Source organism: Amblyomma americanum, chromosome 4 (genome assembly GCF_052857255.1).
Source record: "Amblyomma americanum isolate KBUSLIRL-KWMA chromosome 4, ASM5285725v1, whole genome shotgun sequence".
Lineage (NCBI taxonomy): Eukaryota > Metazoa > Arthropoda > Arachnida > Ixodida > Ixodidae > Amblyomma > Amblyomma americanum.
The window spans coordinates 180,993,629-181,013,427 of NC_135500.1; the positions used below are offsets into that span (position 1 = coordinate 180,993,629).

At 48.1% G+C, this 19,799-nt stretch overlaps 1 protein-coding gene and 1 pseudogene across 7 annotated transcripts in view; one reads left to right on the forward strand and one right to left on the reverse strand.

Annotated features, from left to right (window-relative positions):
- Positions 1-19,799, reverse strand: part of LOC144128781 (uncharacterized) — a 221,445-nt gene that overhangs the window by 31,152 nt on the left and 170,494 nt on the right. The window lies entirely within an intron of this gene.
- LOC144130685 (U2 spliceosomal RNA) lies at positions 14,025-14,181 on the forward strand (annotated as a pseudogene).

Consider the following 19,799-nt stretch of genomic DNA (forward strand, 5'->3'; position numbering starts at 1 on the left):
AAATTAGACAATCTTGGTGAAGTTGTCAACTTTCTTTCGCGTCATGTCGGGTCACTCTGCACTGCAGATTTGCCTCACAGTTCGCTTAGCACGGTTCATCAGCCTATTTATGGTAGGTCTCACGTGTTTGATGGCCGATGACGGAAAGTTCTGCCTATAGCGTCGCTTTTGTTCTCATCTGTCCCGTCCTCATGTCCCCCCCCCCCCCAAAAAAAAACAAGTTAAATATGAAATCACAAAGAAACAAGGCAAAGCTTAACACTGGTCCTCTGCCTTCATAGCCAGGAGGCCTGCAGTTGAACGTTTTACGGTCTCTGAAAAAGCGTTTACGTGCTACAGAAACGCCGCCGAGGGCATAACCAGACGGGCACGCTGAAAAGAGACGCCAGCACGTACGGCATCTGCCTACATAAGCGCCGGCACCCGGTGCGGGGGGGGGGGGGGGGGGATGGGGGAGGGGGGAGAGGGGGCTCTTAGTACAGTCGCATGGGCAAGCGAACGCCTGCTCACTGGCGGTGACTCCCCTCCACCCGTTCTCCACGAACCTCTTGCGACGGGGACGACGGAGGTATCCAGAGCGCGCTCTGCAGCGCCGTAAAGAAAAAGAGCCCCAAATGCGCGCCACGCATGCACTTTGAATGAAGGTCGCGCCTGCCCGCCCGGTCCGTCGCTCCCTTCCGCGCGTTGTCGGCACGCGGGGCCGCGACTCCACTTCCACTGTCAATAAAACACGAGCTCTGCGCGATCAGCAGCGGCGCAGTCGAGAGAGCGCTTGGCCTACGTGCGCCTAGACTGAGCACGCTGGCTGGCGCTTGCGTGCCCCGGCCGGCGGCAGCACGGGGCTCGTCCGTCTCGCCGTTGCAGCGTCGGCGCCCTGCCCGGGAAATAGTGCGCGCGCGCGCGCCGCGATTGGAAAACGAGGGAGGCGTAAAAATGCTAAAAAGGTTTGACGAGCGGAGAACACAATGAGCGCCCTCTGGCTGCGCGTTTGTGCGCGCCGCCGTTCCCAACTGGTATGCGTAGACAGTGTGCTTCACCCGTTGGAAGAAAAGAAGAAGAGAAGAACCGCGTAGAAAACAGAGCACCGGGTTCACAGTGGCCTACCCCGCTTCCCATCACAATGGCCTTTCCATCTCGCCAGTTTTTCTACCACTCAAATTTTCGCGCGTTTCTTTCCGGCCGAGCTGCTCCGGTTGTTTCGCCTGTTATTGTAGCAGCTTTCTCGGAGCAACCTAGTGAAAACGACCCCCAGCGCAGCCTTAGGCGACAAGCCGAGGACTTTTTATGGCTCGACACTGGGAGATTCGCACTGAGGCGGTTACGGGAACGAGCTCTCTCCGCACTTCTCGACCTTTTGGCCTCGTTGTTTCGTTCTTGTTTTCTTTTTGCCATCCGTGATTTCTCGCAATCTTCGCTGTCACGAGAGCAAAGGAAATACGCTACCTTTCCCCTCTGGGGAACCCCTGGATTTATAACCGCTTGCGCAGCCTCTGCGCTCATGCTCCGGGCGTGTTCCGACAGCGCTGCATTTCTGCCCCTTTCTCTCCGGGCGAGTTTTAGAAGGGCTTTGCATGAGCCATCAACGCCGAAGCGGGAGCTCGTTTGCCTCTTCGGCAACAGAGGAGGTGGCGTTTAAAACTCCGTGTGATCGAGAGTTTGACGTTCGCCACCAGCACTAAAGGCCCAGCTCGGAGCTCCCGGAGCGAGGAAGATTCGTTTCACGGCAGACAATATACGCAACGTGCACGTGCCCCCGTGAGCCCTATGGGCTGCAGTGAACGTACGCAAGTGCCGCAGGCGCGCTCCGTGTGTATGGGAGCAGAGTATCGAACGTCCGCTTCCTTTCGCAAGCGAAGCTTTTAATGGAACTCAGCTTTGACTTTCGGGGGAGGCTTCGATCACGGAGGCCTGTTTTATGGCAGGCACATATGCTTGATAGTCTTCTGGAGTGGTATTATCTCGGCTGCCTGCTTGCTGCAACTCTGCACCCGAATACCCTACGACCCAGTGCATCTGATCCCACCGATCATCGTTAAGTTATGGCATGCAAAAAATATGCCTCCACAGGGGCGAAGAACTGATGACAGCGAAATGTATTCCCCTCCTCCCACCCCCTCTCTTTGGCAGAGACCCTTCGCATTAGCCCCACTGGAATATGGCCTAGCCGACATTGTTCACATCCTTATATGCAAAGAGATAACATATAAATTCTCCAATTGTGCATTAACAGTGGCCAGAAAGGAGAAAAAATGTGACCCCTGAGACGTGGCATCTTTGAGTATCTCACAGGCACACTTTCAGGAGGACGCGGGGAACTCCGGAAAACCTTTCTGGTGCACCTTTCGCTACAAAAATAAATTACACGTGGCCGGCTATTGGGTTTTGACAGTAATGTTTTCTGCACCAAGCACAAAATTTTCATCAGTCCCACTGCTAGAAAAACTATTAAGAGGATTGCAGAGTCGTAATGAAGCCAACGGATTCCGACAGTATTTGACAAAAATAAAATGATTGAAAAGAAACCCAGACGCAATGCCAGATGCAATGCCCCACTCTAACACAACCTGATGCCTTCAATTTGGCATGCAAATCAGTCCTCACTGTCTGTAGACGAGGTTACATTACGATCGAGAGAATCTCTACAAAAATTATACGCTAACCGAACATGCGCCAACTCTCGTGCATAGAAAAAATTTACGTGGAGAACTGTTTAGCTAAACTTTTCAGTCTCTTTTTTTTTTGAGTATATGAACTGAAACCAGATGCCGCGAAATCAATCGCTGTTCGCATAATTGGCCCAAATCGTAAGAAAGTAAAGTGTTGGCAGAAAGGGCTCTGCACTATGCAGAGGAAAGGGCTAAGAATAAAAGAAGAAAGTGGTAGGAAGAAAATGAAATCTTATCTGTAACGTCGACATGAACAGCCATAAGCAGTACAGCAGTGATTACCTGGAGCATCAACATAACTCCGTTTCGAAGAGGTCGCTCACGTGGCCGTGAAGTGTCCCACAGGTCGTAATAAAATGGGCGAATGAGTGGCCGCCTTTAGATTGATTGCCGAACCAGTGGCAGGAGACCGATAATTATGGCGACAGTGTTCGTACACCACGGATGATTGAGTGTTGCGGAGAAGTGCTGCATGTGCAGCGTTTAATACCCGATTTCATCCCGCACCAAATAATTGAGATAATATGCACACATCTTAACGCTGTGGTCGACATCACAATAGAAAGAAGCTGCCTACGTCCGGGTTGTGTTTATGATCTCCTTAGTGCGGTTCACAAAACATCTATTGTGTGTATAATTCACACGAGAGCAATTGCTGCAATTCACACTAGAAGTTATTTCGCACTTACTAATACCATAGCTTTAGAAGCCTCATGACGAAAAAAAAGCGGTTGTTTTGGTTTGTTTTAAAGTTCACTGATTGGTCGAATTGGCGTTGTGTGCTGTCGCAAGATTCACTGATTGGTCGAGACAGTCGTGGCGCCATCAGGTCCCGTGACGTTCCACCTGCCACACCTGCCACCTCCCTTTCTCTCCACTGGGAAGAAAAAAAACAGCGCTTTGGTCTGTTATAAAATTCGCGGATTGGTCGAGCCGGCGTTGTGGTATGTCACAACATTAGCTTATTGGTCGAGACAGTAATGACGTTGACAAGTCAAGAGATGTACTACCTACCATCTCTCCCCCCGCCCCTCTCTCCAGCTGCATCGCCACATAGAGAAGCCACAATACGGAAAAAAAATCGGCGTTGTGGTCTGTTATAAAATTCGCTTATTGTAATGCTATCGCATTCCTCGCATGTAATGCAAATAAGAGTCTCCGTAGTTTAGTTTTGTACTAAAACATGTTTCGTCAAACTACTAAGGGAATAAAACAGCTTCGTTATCTTCCTAGAATGACAGCTGCATAAAAGACTTTCTCGTACATTCATAGCGCCAGTGGCCTAGTATGGTGCGATAGAAAACTCTACTTGTCTATGAACGTAAGGACGCCGTGTCAGCACTGGGTAGGCCGATCAGTGGCCACACGAGCGAATGCCCCAAATCCGCTCATGTAACGCTTCTGAGGATTTCAAATAAAGTACGTGCTCGCTCTAATATCTAATCAAGAATTCCACCAAAAATGTAAAAATTTACATACATTCGCTCTCAACTTTCTGGCTGGAAAGCTAAATCTGAATTGTATCTGATGAAATAAATTGAACGTCTGCATGGGCCCTAAGGGAGGCCCAAATTGCAATATGTGGCGGGCTCACAGGGTGGCGTACGTTTCACGGTCCGTTGTTCAGTTTAGCCTGCTTGCAGATTTGCTAGTAAGAGCCCTGACCCATTGCGCTCCTTGCCTCACTGGTTAGGGCACTCGTCGACTGATCCGGAGTACCTGAGTTGGAAACCGACCGCGGCGGCCGTGTTTCCATGGAGGCGAAACGCAAAGGCGCCCGTGTGCTGTGCGATGTCAGCGCACGTTAAAGATCCCAACGTGGGCGCAGTTATTCCGGAGGCCTCCACTACGGTACCTCTTTCTTCATTTCTCTTTTCACTCCCTCCTTTAACCCTTCACTTACGGCGCGGTTCGGGTGTCCATCGAGATATGTGAGAGTGTTACTGCTTCACTTCCTTTCCTCAAAAACCAATTTTCCAGCATATATCTCGTCATGCGCGAAATTCTTTTCAGCTCATAATTGTAGCGTTTGGCTTGAAACTTCACTTCTAAATTACCCGACGCGGTGGCTCAGTGGTTAGGGCGCTCGACTACTGATCCGGAGTTCCCGGGTTCGAACCCGACCGCGGCGGCTGCGTTTTTGTGGAGGAAAAACGCTAAGCCGCCCGTGTGCTGTGCGATGTCAGTGCACGTTAAAGATCCCCAGGTGGTCGAAATTATGCCGGAGCCCTCCACTACGGCACCTATTTCTCTTTCTTCTTTCACTCCCTCCCTCATCCCTTCCCTTACGGCGCGGTTCAGGTGTCCAACGATATATGAGACAGATACTGCGCCATTTCCTTTCCCCAGAAAACCAATTATTATTATTAAACATCGTTAGAAACCCTTCTGGCCAGGCTAAATTTGTGTAACGCCATCAACTCTGCATGTAGTTTAAATCATTACGGCGGTAGCATCAGGTACGTGTCTGCTCTGCCTCAGTACGGTAGCTCCCATTCGCGATGCTGATGGCCCATTTTTAGCCGTCGGCTCTACCGAGCCCAGCCGCTATGCTTGTGTTACGTTCTCGTTCTGATGTTAGAGAATACTTGGCGATGGGACCAGCTCTAGATACTAGAGCTTCTGCCGAAGTCTACAGCACCCAGCGACACACGACGACACCTTTTCGCTCGTCTTTTTGGAACGCCATTCCTCGATTTTTTTCATGGGCATGGCGCGCACGATGACGGTGAAATTAAAAGCAGGTGATATGTTGGTGCTTTGTTGAACATGTTCAAATGGAGCGAGTATCGATAAATTCGGCGTAAAAATCTCGCCGAGGGACCTTTGACAGCACATCTGTGTCCAGGGAGGTAACATTATTACCGTATTTAGCTACGTGATGTACTCTGCATATGGTTACATCAAGCTACAGCAGGCCACCTAATTATAATATTCTTAAATTAAAGCTAGATTCCATGATCATGAACTGGTGATAGCGGGAGGAAATAACGTGATAACGGCTTTTTTTTTTTTATTGTACCCCTGTAAAGCGTGTTTGCACTGTTAAGCAGCAGTGCACAAGGAAAGAGCCGAACTTACAGTATGCGCAGCTATGAATTGCCGTTCAGTTTTTCGCACCAACGCGTTTGCACCATACACAGCGACAACCATTATTAAAACGAAAACATTTCTGTTCACGCGTATTCGTAGCATGTGGCGCGGGCTCAAAATCGTGCCATGCGTACATGCTCATCATGCCTCAGAAGGCTCAACGATGTGATTCCTCCAAAGCACCACTGCAGACTACCGCCGCCCACTTTTCGTTGTTGCTTTTTTCCAGGCCATACCCATGCGTTACCCTCCAACCCCTACCTCGCTGGCAAAAAGGACCCCCCCCCCCCCCCACCTTTCCCCGCCGCTCCCAAGCTCTCCTTCGCTTGGGCGAGAGCGTCGGCCGAGGCCTGCTGCTGCCTCCGTCAGCAGCGGCGCCGCATAAGCCCCGCGCGCACCTTGGCGGATCCCAGCGCCAACGGAGAAAGCCGCAGGAGACGGCGGATCGATAGCGGACGCCACGAGGGGTCTTCGCTGCTGCCGCGCTCCAACCTGACCGCGGCCGCGGCGCCCCATACTCGACGAGTGTTTGATCGGCCCGCCGACCAGCCTGAATTCCTTACGGGCGTCAAACACGGGGCACCAGGAGTCAAGGGGCATGCGGCGGCGGGACAGGGGTCCCGTCTTCATTTGGTGCGCCCTCCTGCCGACCTGCAGCGAGCGAGTGCGCGGTGCCCCCCTACGTGGTGAGGCGGCCGGCGGCGGGGCGCTTCTCCGAGCGATCGATGTTTGAATGCGCCTCTCCCTCGCTACACACCGTGGCCCTCTTCTCCTAACCAGCTTCGGGCTCTCGCGAAAGGGATTCAGCCGGCTATCCCGTTCTCTACCCGGCGACGTTGATGCGACGCTGCCGCAGAAATATTCTTCCGCTCTCTGTCATCGCCACACGTGTCCTCTTGCAAGGCGCTGCATTGTCCCCTGGAAGTGTTTCGGTTCCCACGGGATAGGCCACTTGCGCAGTGTTTGTGGTTTTGCAGACGCGATACACGTGTTAGCGTGAGCCGTTTTGGGCGAGCAAAGCAAGACCTTCTGCTCCTGAGCAGGGAACCATAATCTCTCTTGATGGCGGTTATTAATAAAGTATTTATTCACATTGTGTCAAATACTGACTATAACTGTGCGGCAAAAATGTCGAGAAAACTTTCCCAAGCTTTCGAGTCTTCTTTCACGAGCACTTTATACCTGGACTGAAGCGAACATGCACGGATTGAGAAAGATTGCGTACGCATGTCATGGGAGCACAAGTTTGGAGCTCCTTCAAATGCGGCAGACTTTCGTTAAACAGGTGTTTTTCTTCATTCCTTCAATGTGGAACATAGCTAGATATGCACGCCTGCCGGGCTTAGTTTCGCATGCGCGAAGTGCTATGGGCATATCTCGATTTGCGCTCATGCCCTTCAGGGGGACCAAAAGTTGCCGGCTGTTAGCTAATCCTGCTGCACCCGAGACGGTTTCTCCTTGATCATGGGAAGCAAGTGGCGATGATGAGGCATGTTCAAAAGTTCACAGCGATGGCTGCTTCTTTTTTCCTTTTATCTTTATTTTGACTCTATTGCTGACAACTACACAGCCCTGCTGAAGAGTTTGTGCAGAAAAGCAGCTATAGGTCCTATTGTTTTTTTTTTCTTCTGAGCAATCTCTTTAAACTTGCTCCTGATAAGCTCATTCATCATACCATGGGCACATACGCGTTGCCCGGAAGTAGATTGTCATGTTTTTCAAGTGAGAGTGAACGTCAGCTGAAAAGCTGTCGCCTTCAGTCCTTATGGGGTGACGATCAGCAAATATATCAAGCGGCTACAGCCGAAGTATGATGCTAGTTTCATGTGCTGGTGTCTGAGTTGCGTACTTAAACGGCAGCTTACAAAACTGATGGCAAACGCAGAGGATGATGGAAGTGAAACACTTTTACCCGTTTCCTCTTGATATCACGGCCAAGACGAACTCTTTAGAAACCTCACGGGCGAGCCATATAGAGGCAAGCATACGTTCTTCACGTTATTATCACGTCATTCATTGAGCCACTACAGCAATAAGCCGCTGCCAGCCAACTTGCTTGAACCAAACGTGCAAGTACGAAACAAAGCAGAGACAAGATGCAGAAAGAAAGATAGAAACGAAGAGACCTAATTTATTTCGTACGGAACATTTCTTAAAAGATAGAAAAGAAAAACGCGCCAAACATAGCGCCGTAAAAAGAGAGAGAGAGAGAGAGAGAGAGAGAGAGAGAGAGAGAGAGAGAGAGAGAGAGAGAGAGAGAGAGAGGGGGGGGGGGGGGGGGGAGGGGGGGGGGGGGGGGCAAAAAGACGAAGCTAGCTGTCGAAAGAATGGCACAGCGTCAGGAATGGCACGAACTCAGCGCGTGCTGCGCTGACCTGGTTGCATGTATTGTGCTGGGCCTTCCACACTAGCTTCCAGCCCGCAAGGCATTTCGAGACGAAACAAAAGCTTTAAAAGTAAACTAATGTCACATTTCACGAGATGCGATTCCAGGGCCCAGCAATTCATTGGTCTCTCGGAAATGATAGCACGCAGATTAGGACAGCGGCATTCAGCCATTCTTCCCCGCATGAACACGGCATACACTCGAAGAATTTGCACTCTGTCAGAAATAGTACAGCGGCCGCTATAATCACTCAGGCAACTGTTTACCCCGCCTTAATTGCCCGAGGAGTGAAACGCCACCTTCGGCAGATAGCAGGACTGCCTGTACACACTCTCTGCGGCCACAACGAGTTGGAAGATGTTTACTTTCTTCGTTTGTGCGATGCATTGTACATGCATATGAAAGACCTGCGTCTTTCGCAAAAAAAGTGTGTCGTTGATTCTGCGTAATATAAACAAACAGAACTCCTTTTGAGCGGCAGGAAAAAAGTGCCATATCTGAACAACGGCTATCAATAAGTGCCATTCAGCGAAGGCAGGCACTTTCGCGCATGAGTATGAGGCTATTTCGTAGCTTTCGCAATTTTTGCGAAAGAATTATAGCTCTATCTCTACGTCAAAATATTTCATGCCGTTCGAAGGTTCCATTCACGCTTTCGAACATCTGTTAAAAATCAGAGATCCTGCGCGAAAAACGGTTCGCAGAAACAAAGGACGCTTTGATTCAAGGAAAACACTTCCGCGTAACCCTCGTAAAAAATTTAGTGATCTGCCGCGTTTAAATTAATTTCAAGAAATACCTTTAAATGACCTCACTGCGAGGGTGTTACGCAAGGGGTGGCCCACAGTAAACTTGAAAATATAGTAAAAAGCGACTAATATCACCAAAAAAAACAATAAGCAAAGCTGGAAAACACAAGAGATAGGTAATCTGCAATTTTCCAAATGTAGCGGAAATACAACACGCAAAATTAATATTTTTAAAAGAGCAAGATAAAAACAACACAAAAAAATAGACGAAAAACGCAGTTGATGAGCAGAATGGAAGTATCAGAAAAACTACACGTCGTTTTCACTTTTTAAAGCAATTCAAATTGCTGCAGTCATTTCAGTGGCGACATTATATGCAAGCCGGTTCTAGTCACTGGGATTTATTTTGGTATGAGTGATTTGGCATAAAATGAAGTGTGACATGTGATGCGTTTGATCTTGACAGCATGGTCACGGCATGAAAAAACTGCTAAAGGTGAATTAAAGAAATTGTCGTGAAGCAATGCATGATTATAAATTGGGTGAAAGAGCGTTAACAGCGCACTAAAAAGTGTTTTTTTTTCCTCTTGAGGGGGGTTGGTCTACCATGAATAGATAGTTTTAGTCGCAGATAACAAAGCCGCAAACTAAGCCCCCGGAAATAAAAATACCCCAGCACTCTTTGCTCTCGCGAGACTGCTGCACAGAGTGATGCGCCCCAACGCCTGCTCCGGCGGAAGCGCACGCTTCGCTTCCTTCGTTGTAGTGCGTGGGTGATCACGGTTTCCTTTCGAGGATGCGGTGATTGATATGTAACCAGTGATGATATCAAGTTCAGAAAAACCATCAAGATGAAATATTGCAAAACAAGCATCGGGATTTTTAGCTAGAATCTAAAAAAAATAATGTAAGCACTAGGACCGGCCAACCGCGTGGGCTTTGTAATAAGCTGAGTTAGGTTAAATTTAGACAAGTCTGCTTTATGCTGCAGTGCTACTACGGTGAAAATGCTCGATGTGAGCGCAACTTACGCTATAGAAGATATTTAATGCAAAGAGTAACGCAAGGCGCCTGTTATATGCGTTCACGAAGGTCTAACCTTCAACATACCCTACGCCGTGAAATTCCATCGGAGCTAAATGTTTTTGCAGTGTGCGGCTATTTTCTTCATCGTTTAGATGAAGCAAGCGCTAACGCGGCAGCAATCTTTGAATCCAGTTGGACCAACGGACGCTCAAAATGTTCGCAGGAAACCGTCATGAAAATCAAAGCAAAGCATAAACGATATTTCAAAAAACAAACACGTCCATGCAAGTGGTAGGTAGTCAAGCAGCTGGAATAATAAAAAAAAAGTTGGCGGCGCTCTAGCCCTGGTTAAACCTGGAGTGATGCGACAGATACAGCTGACCGAGTGGAACTTGCTCAGTCGAACTGCAAAGTCAGTCTTTCGCCGCTCCGTTTCGCTGGGCGTTCCTCCATCTTCGTCCCACTTGACACGGCGCATGCGCACAGCTGTTGCAGCTCGGTTTCGCCGGCGCGCCGCGTCGCAGGCAGCAGCAGCTGATCCGCACCGCGTGGCTCGTGACCAACACACGGGACACGTGGCGGTGGTGACGGGGCGCCGCCGCCGCCACGTGCCGCCACCACGCTGAAGGCTCGAAATGCTACCGTAATGTAGCTATCGCTACAAAAAACAGCGGCAGTCAATAGGGTAACGCAGTCGGTCCACGGACTGAAAGTTCATCGATTCAATTCCCCGATTGGCTGCAGCTCTTCTTTTTCCAAATATTCTTAATAGGAGACATATATCAATCCAGCGTAGGGCGTGCGCTGCACTCTGGCTCCGCAAGAGTGCTTCGGTTCTACCAAAAGGAGTGAAATATGGGACAAGTGTATACTCTACCGAAAGGCGCTCCCACAACTCATTTTCTTCCGAGAGTCCAGTCGAGGCTCGTGGCCATACAGACCAATCATTTGGTTCACGTGCACCCATAACTAATTACTTCTCTGAGGTGACTTTTTTTTCAGTCAGCGGTTACACTCGGCCTGACTGACACTACGGCCTCTAAGCCGTATTAATTCGGCGCCTCTCAGCAACGCTTTGACCACAAATGCCTCCACACATCAAGACACCATTCAGACGAAATCCTCCTAAAGTACTTTCACAGGGCTAATGCGAACTGTCTCGTGAAAATGAAAATTGGTTTTCGGGAAAAGGAAATGGCGCAGTATCTGTCTCACATATCGGCGGACACCTGAACCGCGTCGTAAGGAAAAGGATAAAGAAGGAAGTGCAAGGAGAAAGGAAGAAAGAGGTGCTGCAGTGGAGTGCTCCGGATAATTTCGACCACCTGGGGATCTTTAACGCGCACTGACATCGCACAGCACACGGGCACCTCCGCGTTTCGCCTCCGAACTGTCTCATGTAACGTAAAATCTAAGACACTCCCCCTTACCGCCATCCAATTCTCTAGTAATCTTTGCTCTTCCAGCGTGATGTCTTTCTAACATAGCGGCGACCGTAGTCATGAATGAAAACGATCATTACCATCGTCGCGCGGAAGCGCTCTAATCGTTTCAAAACGTTCGTATACGAACAGCGACCGTTACTGCACACATAACAGCTAGCTGTACACGCCGCGGCTGCACGAAATTAGGGTCAAAATAGTCAACAGCGATGCTCTGCAAGCATGTCCAGGCACTCCCGCCAAAGCGGCTTCCTTCGCTCGGGGGGTCTCGATGTGCGGGGTATCCACCGTGCACAAACGTTTGTCGTTCCCCTGCACGTGCGGCTACGCGTAAGCGGTGCCGCAATTTCGCCAATTGCCTTTTTTTTGCGCAAGGTTACGGGGGACTACGCAACGCTGTGATATTGAAGATGGCTTTATTTCAAAGCAAAAAATAAAGGATAGAATGGGATGAGGCCAATTCGCGCCCACCCGCTTTCGCCTGATTCGCGTGCGGCCTGGCACTGGCTTGTTTCTGCTTGCCTGAGTCAACTACTCCCCCCCCCCCCCCCCCCCCCCCCCAAAGGCCCAACCAGCGCTGTGATTTACCTGGCGTGCGCATTTGCAGATTCAGGCCACACCCCGTGGAAAAAGTGAGCTGCTTGATTGCGCTGCGGCGTCACGGCTAAGCGCGGTTCCATTGCCAGCGTCAGTGACCCCGAGATTGCCGGCCGGAACCCGGACTGTGTTTGCGAAACGAGCCCGCTCTCATTGGCGCCATTAAGGCGCCGCACGCGTTCCGATATTCCACGCGAAGCAGAGGCCAGGATAGTTTCGCGGTTCCTCATTTAACTGTTTCCCGGTGCATTTCAGAGAATAAGCTGCTCAAAGATGGCACGAATTGGAAGGCTGTGGTGAGGGAACGGTAATGCACATGATTGCATCCTCTCATCACTTTCTCTTTAGCACTCTTTTCTTTACCAGAGCACCTGTGACACAGGTATTTACAGGTTTCCTGGAGATTTCCTCCAGCTTCATGTTGGAATGGCTGCAGTGTATTAATGCCAGTGTGGCAGTATATCAGCTTTGAAGAGCAGGAGGCATTTGTCAGAATTGGAAAATAACTTTTTCCACTGAATCTTTCACTTCTTAACGTAAACAGCGAAATATATAAAAGGTTCATACTGAAAGCACACGTCTTGCACGGTAAACAGAAGCGCATTACTAAAGCAGCAATTCCGCTTGCTGGCCACAGGTGAGTTCATTTATTGCCAGTATACTGCGGCCATTCTCGCGCGACTTACCAGACGCCGTTTCCGAGCAACAAACTCAATTTCCTTTCGGAGCAGATATTATAACGCGCTTATTCCCGACACGTGTGCCGAGTCTTTTTGTAGGTTGCAGTCGTAAACACGTTGCGCTTCGCTTTCGAGCTCACTAAGAGAGTTATCGCTCACTAATCTCTTCCCGCATTCCCAGCGTGGGGAACGAAAGAGTGAGGGGAAGAAAAAGGAGCCGCGGTAACTTTTTGGCGTCAGCTCGCGGCGTAAGCTACCCGGGCGCCGCGCCAGAGTTCTAATCCGTGGCGGGCGCGGTAAGCCCTTTGCGCTCTCCTATGAAATAAATCGCTCTTGGGACGGGAGCAACGCGAGACCCCCCCCCCCCCCCCCCCCCCCCCTACCCTTCCCTTACTACCCACTTCCTGGGCGCTCCGGTGGCGAAGCGCTGTCCTTTTGCTGTGCCAGCGGAACGCCGACCTTCTCTGCACAAAGCGCGCGGATTGCAGGGAGTGAAAGAGAGAGAGAGAGAGAGAAACGCGAGCGCGCCCGCACAGCATGCGCAACGCAGTCGTCATTAGGACGACTGCGCCGCCGCTGCTGCCTGCGCGCGCTGGGGAACCTGCTTTGCATAATGGTTCGCTTTCCCGAGTCGCGACGTTTTGCAGCGGGCTGTTGCTGCTTTTGCGGCGGCCAAAACACGCGCGCGCTCGGAGGGACGTCATTAAAACGGGGCGGAGGAAAAACTGGGCGCCCCCCAGGCCGAGACGCGTCCTGCTTTTACGCGAGGGCCGAGATCCCGACTGTGGCATGAGGGGAGACCAGGCTGCGGGCAGCTGTCCCTCACTCGTTCACCGTCCCGGCGAACGAGCGAAGCTGTAATTGCTTTTCTCGTACGAAATTTCGGGACAAGCAGACGCTGCTGTTGTCGCGCAGTGTTTGTGTGGACTCTCCGACAGGATGTGAGTTGCGATATCGAAACAAGACGACGTTCGTTGAGTTAGTTCCTCGAATAAACGGCCCCTTGCTGGCTGCCGAAAGTAGGGTGAACATGTCAAAGATATGCATCGTGGTACAAATATAGTACGCAGCACAACGAACTAAGCAATATTTTCTTGGAAGTTAGATTTTTTTGTTTGATTGGCGCTGTGCTCTCCATAACTCGTCATTAACTTCTCTAAAGCAACATACCTTAATGGTTGTAATTTAAGGTTCTACCTTTACAGCTGTGTTGAAAACGACAAGTAAGTTTTTGGAAACATCCACAGCATAAGCAGTACGAGAAGCTCAATTATCCTGGCGCTAATCTAAAACTGTTAAGAATGCCAGCTTCAAAGATAGCCACCAGGTAGAGGTATCTGAGAATTATTTTGCACATGACGCGTCAGTACAAAAAAATTTGAAATATATCCGGAATATCTGATTTAATATCTGATACGGGTCCTATTTGGACCCAAGATATTAAACTTATTTTTGGAAATGTGGCGGAGTGCTTGAAGCTTGCTTCACCTCCTCCTCAGGTTGGCCCGGTATTGCACTGCGTCCGGGATCGGCCTGGGACGTTATAGCGCGCGTCTTTTCTTTCAATCTTTGCTATCCTGTCTTTCAACTCTCCTAATTTCAGCACGTGGTCGCGATTGTGGCTCAGCTTGAGTCAGTGGGCAGGCCTGTGCACTTTCCTTTTCATTATTCCTGACAACAGCAAGCAAGCAAGCAAGCAAGCAAGCAAGCAAGCAAGCAAGCAAGCAAGCAAGCAAGCAAGCAAAAGAATTTGGTTCAAGAAAACAAGGGCTCGATGATTTTGTTGCTATTTTTTTAGGAAAATAATACGCACTGAAGAAAGAGGTCATGATTAAGCCCGTCACGAGTGATAAAAAACGCTAAAGAAAATAAGTCAAGCAGGACTGCTCACGGCCCATCACGCCTTTTGCTAGCTTGCGAAGAGATGAATCCCTAGCTGAGAAAATTTCAAGTGAGGTCTTCTATCTCCTCTCCCATTTCTTCCTCCAAGCATCGAATGCTTTTCTACATGACTTGTATGCCGTAGAAATTCGAGCGGCGCTTTCAATGAGCCGGCCTTCTCCATCGCCTTTATTCATCCGCTATAGTCCTGCTTCCTGCGTCCACGACAATTTTTCTTCACGTGGCGGCGTTAATAGCGGTGGAACTGCGCTTAATAAAGCTGATTCGTGAGCGTCTGCTAATCATGAGCAGCGAAGAATTCACGTAAAGGCACACAATTAACAGGATTCGACTGTGGCGCCGATAGCAGTATTTCACTTTTACACAGTTTCCTGCCTTATTTCGCTCTTTTCTGGGAAACTGAGTTCATTGATCTGAATCTTATTCAGGGTTTCCTTTAATTGTCCATCCAGCCCCAATTTTATTTGTCCGATGTGCCTCTGGTCATGTGTTCCTCCGTTAAATTTCTGGCGATAGCCCCTGAACTTAGAAAATATGAAAATATTTCTTTATAAAACGTATGTCTTTTAGCAGCCTAAAGCCGATTGTTGTCTCAGGTAGAAGACATCGTAGATTTCACATTCCGAGTTTGCAGGCTAGTCGCCATGTGCCACTTATGGGCTGATACAAGGTGGAGACGTCACGGAGGCGTTTAGAAGACTTTCATTCACCTTATGAGAAAGGCATAGAGAATTTTATTTTAGTTTGTGATGTTAATCAATGGGAAACTTAAAGCGTTAATAATTAATAGACAGGTGCCGCCGTAGCTCAGCTGGTAGAACACTGTACGCGAAATTCGGAGATTGTCGCTCGGATCTCACCGGCGGCACGCGGTTGTTCTTTCTTCGACTTTCTTGTCAATTATCCTTCAACCATAAAATGATTGCACTATTAAATTCCTGTTTATTACGCCGCAAATAAAAAAAAATGATTCTCCTATGCTAGGTTCGGTTTCGGTGAGTGTTGGCTTCCTTCATGTGTATGGCATAACCAGCCCTTAATTTCCCTACACTTCTCTGCTTTTCATCACCGTGTCTGCAGCGCCAACAACGAATTTTCCGGCGCCATGGCTACAATGGGTGTAATTTTGAATGCCGACAAAGGCAAAAAAATAAACTCCGTGAAGCACCAATGTGCCCACACTGGTATTAAGATAATGAGCCGGCGTCCACATTCTGTCTGCTCCGTACGTCGTCACCGATGATTAATCTTGAGTCAGGAATAAACCGTAATAAATTATCATACGTAGGGTAGGATATGTGACCTTAGATCGAAAATAAAACAGATTAACACTATGTTAAAGTATGTTTTCATAAGAAGCTCCAATGCTTGCTGCCTATAATTTTCGTTTTCTGGGAAAACGAATGAAATGAATGGAAAGCTAACAAGGCAATTGAAACAAGGAGTCGGACTCAATTACAGAAACAATTCGGTTGGTGGACGTTATGTAGAGGCACCGTTTATGTTAACTTACGACGTGCTGTGACTGCTATGTTAAGTCAGAGCTAGATACATCATATTTTTAGTTAAATTTGCTTGAAAATATTTCTACTTGAGTGTTATAAGTTGTAATGTCGCGTTCTTGTTTCGTGTGATCACAATGCACATTGTGAACCCTCTGTTTATATATCAAGGTTTTTTTTAGCTATGTTCAAAAAGAAGGCGAAAATGTTAAAATTGGCGTGCCGAGAAAGCACGCCAAATGCTCCAGACAAACAGAATACGCATCAATTGAATAGATCAGCGCAATTACAGGCTAGAGGCAGTCAAGCAGCCACCGCTATCCTGAGCAGAACCAACGAACCCGTCGACGACCTTACAGATCACGCGAGCTCACCGTCGGCACAAATTATTCGAGTTCATTGCCATATGAAGACGTCAAAGGTCGTCGACTCAACTGTCAGCTCAGAACGCCCATGCGACGCGGCTACACGACTTTATTGGGACGAAAGTGTGTCGCCACGAAACGACGCAAGGCGAAGTGGGCGCCGAACTGACGTCCCAGCTAAGCGTCCCTGACAGCCACTGTCCCGAAGCAGCCATGCGAGCGGCTCGTCGGACAAGCCAGATGCGTGTTATGCACGAAGCCGGCACAGAACGGGACGCCGACAACGCGACGACGCCGCGCTGCTAAACGCTTAGCACAGTCGTCACTCGGGCTTTTTGAGATCGAGTCATAAAAACCGGGGAAACGTCCCAGCGCTTCAACCACGCGATGTAATGTCATCAGCGTTGCTTGCTTGTTCTGTCGGCGGTTGGAGATACAGCGGCAACTGGAGTCTTGATGCATTGCGCCAGCAACCCGCCGGTGGCGCCCGAAAACTTCGTCGCCAATGGAAGCTGTTTCAGCGGCAGAGATGGCGAATTTCCAGCGGAGTTCAGAGATGGACAAAGCTTATACAGGAGCGAGCATGGGTGTATAAATAAGTTGTGGTGTTCTGATGTGGAAGCAATTCTATTCACGGCACTGATGTTATCTGTCTCTTTGCAGGCTTCCCGCATCGTTTGGCCAGGATTTGACACCACCTGCACTGCGCCGGGTTCGCCCGACTGTTCCGCCCAATAGCGTGCCAAACTATATGGCCCACAGTAATTATTTTCTAGCCACAAACCTGTACGTGCTGGAACTTTGACAATTCCCACACGTATTTGCTATTAGGTAAGCAGCCATTTTGTATATTTAAAAGCTTATTTAAAATATTTTCGGTTTTGCATATGCAATCGTGTCTTTGTCAGTTTAGTTTAAATTTCATCTAAAAACCTTGACATTACAAATAATATCCGACAGTGAGACATGAATCATTTAAACGAAGCTTATATTGTATAAAGGGTTTATCTGACTTCATTTTCATATGCTGAACTAAATTTGCAATCTTATAGTCCTTGTACCCTAACAAATTAACAGAAGACCGCGAAAAACAGCCAACTTCTCGACGAGATAACCCGCCGCGGTGGCTCAGTGGTTAGGGCGCTCGGCTACTGATCCGGAGTTCCCGGGTTCGAAACCGACCGCGGCGGCTGCGTTTTTATGGAGAGAAAACGCTAAGGCGCCCGTGTGCTGTGCGATGTCAGTGCACGTTAAAGATCCCCAGGTGGTCGAAATTAATCCGGAGCCCTCCACTACAGCACCTCTTCCTTTCTTCTTTCACTCCCACCTTTATCCCTTCCCTTACGGCGCGGTTCAGGTGTCCAAAGAGATACATATATGAGACAGATACTGCGTCATTTCCTTTCCCCAAAAACCAATTATATCGCCGGGCTGCCTCAATATTTTTGCGCACGAGAGTTTAGGCCATAGGAGTACTACTTGTATCTGACTGCATTTCGAAAGGTATTTGTCGCAACAGGCGATAGTTCGCTTCTCAAGCTGCTCAGAAGCTCTCTGTCTCTCCGCTGGTCTTCGCGTTGCGAAGAGGTAAAAGAGACAATTGCTCTTTTTTTCTTTTGTCTCTGCTTATTTGGCGTGTTTGTCTTGATGCTGCTGTCAGCGTAAGTGATCCTTCATAATTATTACCTTTATTGATTTTTTGTGTCGTACATGAGACTATGGGCGAGAAAAAAACTGTCTCATCCGCTTTTACAGGGTCACGGCATCACCGCATATTTTATCCATAAAGGCAATTAACATAAATAAAAAGCAATAAACACCTCTTGCACCGCAATTTAATAAAAACAAAAGTCACCGACCATTAAATAAACATTCAGTACAGCAAACATGAAATGTATTATAAGTAGAGCCCGAACAAAGAGATCATTGCACACCCATTTTTAAGCGTGTGGAGAAAAAAAAAATCATTTCAAAGACAATAATTCAGTCTACTTGACGTAGGTTCTCTATAATAATTCCACGTTCTCTGAAAAAAAAAATATCGAGTGCTTTAGTAACAGTTGCTCACATTTCCCACCATAATTAGTCTGTATACCAGTCACGATTCAGAATTCCGGATGCCTCGTTTTATGATAATTACTATTTGCCCTTAAGCTTGCCAACAGTAAGTTTTACGGCTCTGTTTCACACGAAGCTTTAGCGGTGGTGTCTTTCGTACTTCTACTACTTTTAGTTATTATTTGGTCTGCAAACAAGGAAAGAAAATACACAGCAGCAGGCGTGAAGGATACTGTCTTTACATGCTATAGATGCAAAGTTCGTGCAAGTGAAATTTGTAATAATGCATCCACGACCATTGCAACAGATGTACTGTAGGCTCTGGTCGAATTGGAAAAATTTCTTACATTTTAGCACTGCGCATATCTTGATGAGGCGGCATAGTGAAAACGAGTGTTGTCCTAAATGGGCAGGCTTACAGACGAGGTATTCTAAATGCCAAGTGTTTTCCTCGTTGGGCCTTTGATAGCCTGACCTAAAGGCTTGTCCAACCTTGGTGAAAACTATGTAGGCCCCATATTTCGCTTTTGAGTCGTGGGTATACAGGTTCCTTAATTTTCAGGTTTTATTTGTTCACAAAATTTCAGAAGTAAAAATCTGGAGCTATTTTTTACATCTCAATTTCGGGTACAAATCAAGTTATTCATAGAAGACTTTCTGAATTCAGATTTTTTCGGGCTATTTGTTTTTCTCCACAAATATCCGCTGGTGTATTTTTGCACGACCTAGAATACTCTATTTTGGATTATTATTTTTATGAACCAAAAAATAAACATAATAGCAGACACCAAGAAACTGCTAACGGCATCAGATATTTTTTTCTTAATGTGTCCCAGTTCTTGCTCTGCGTTCATTGGCAATCCCAACTGTAGAGATTTCTAGGCTGTATAAGATCTGTTGGCCTTTCTTTGTACACTGCGAAAAAAACGCACTCAACGTCATTAGAACAGGACGTCATTATTGTGGTCAGCGTTTGAAATATTACGTGTTTCATATTACGGGTGCTTTACAGGAGCTAGAAGCTCATACTATGTACATGACTGAAAACCAAACGATGTGTCCTGCTGAAGGCATTAGGTGAAGTGTGTGCATGATCATGCTGGAAATCCTCTTCCGCGTTGAATACCATGTCATTTTATTGACCACTTTCATTTCAGACGAAACCACGCAGTTTCTATTATCGCGAGGATGCAACGTTGTATTACTAGACTTTCCTGCTAGTTATTAGCAGCGGTACTGAGTATACCGTCATTTTCCACTATCCATTCCCAGCACTTATTTGGTTTTCATCTTGCGCCTGCCTAGCGCCGTGGGTTAGAGGCTATATCGTTCG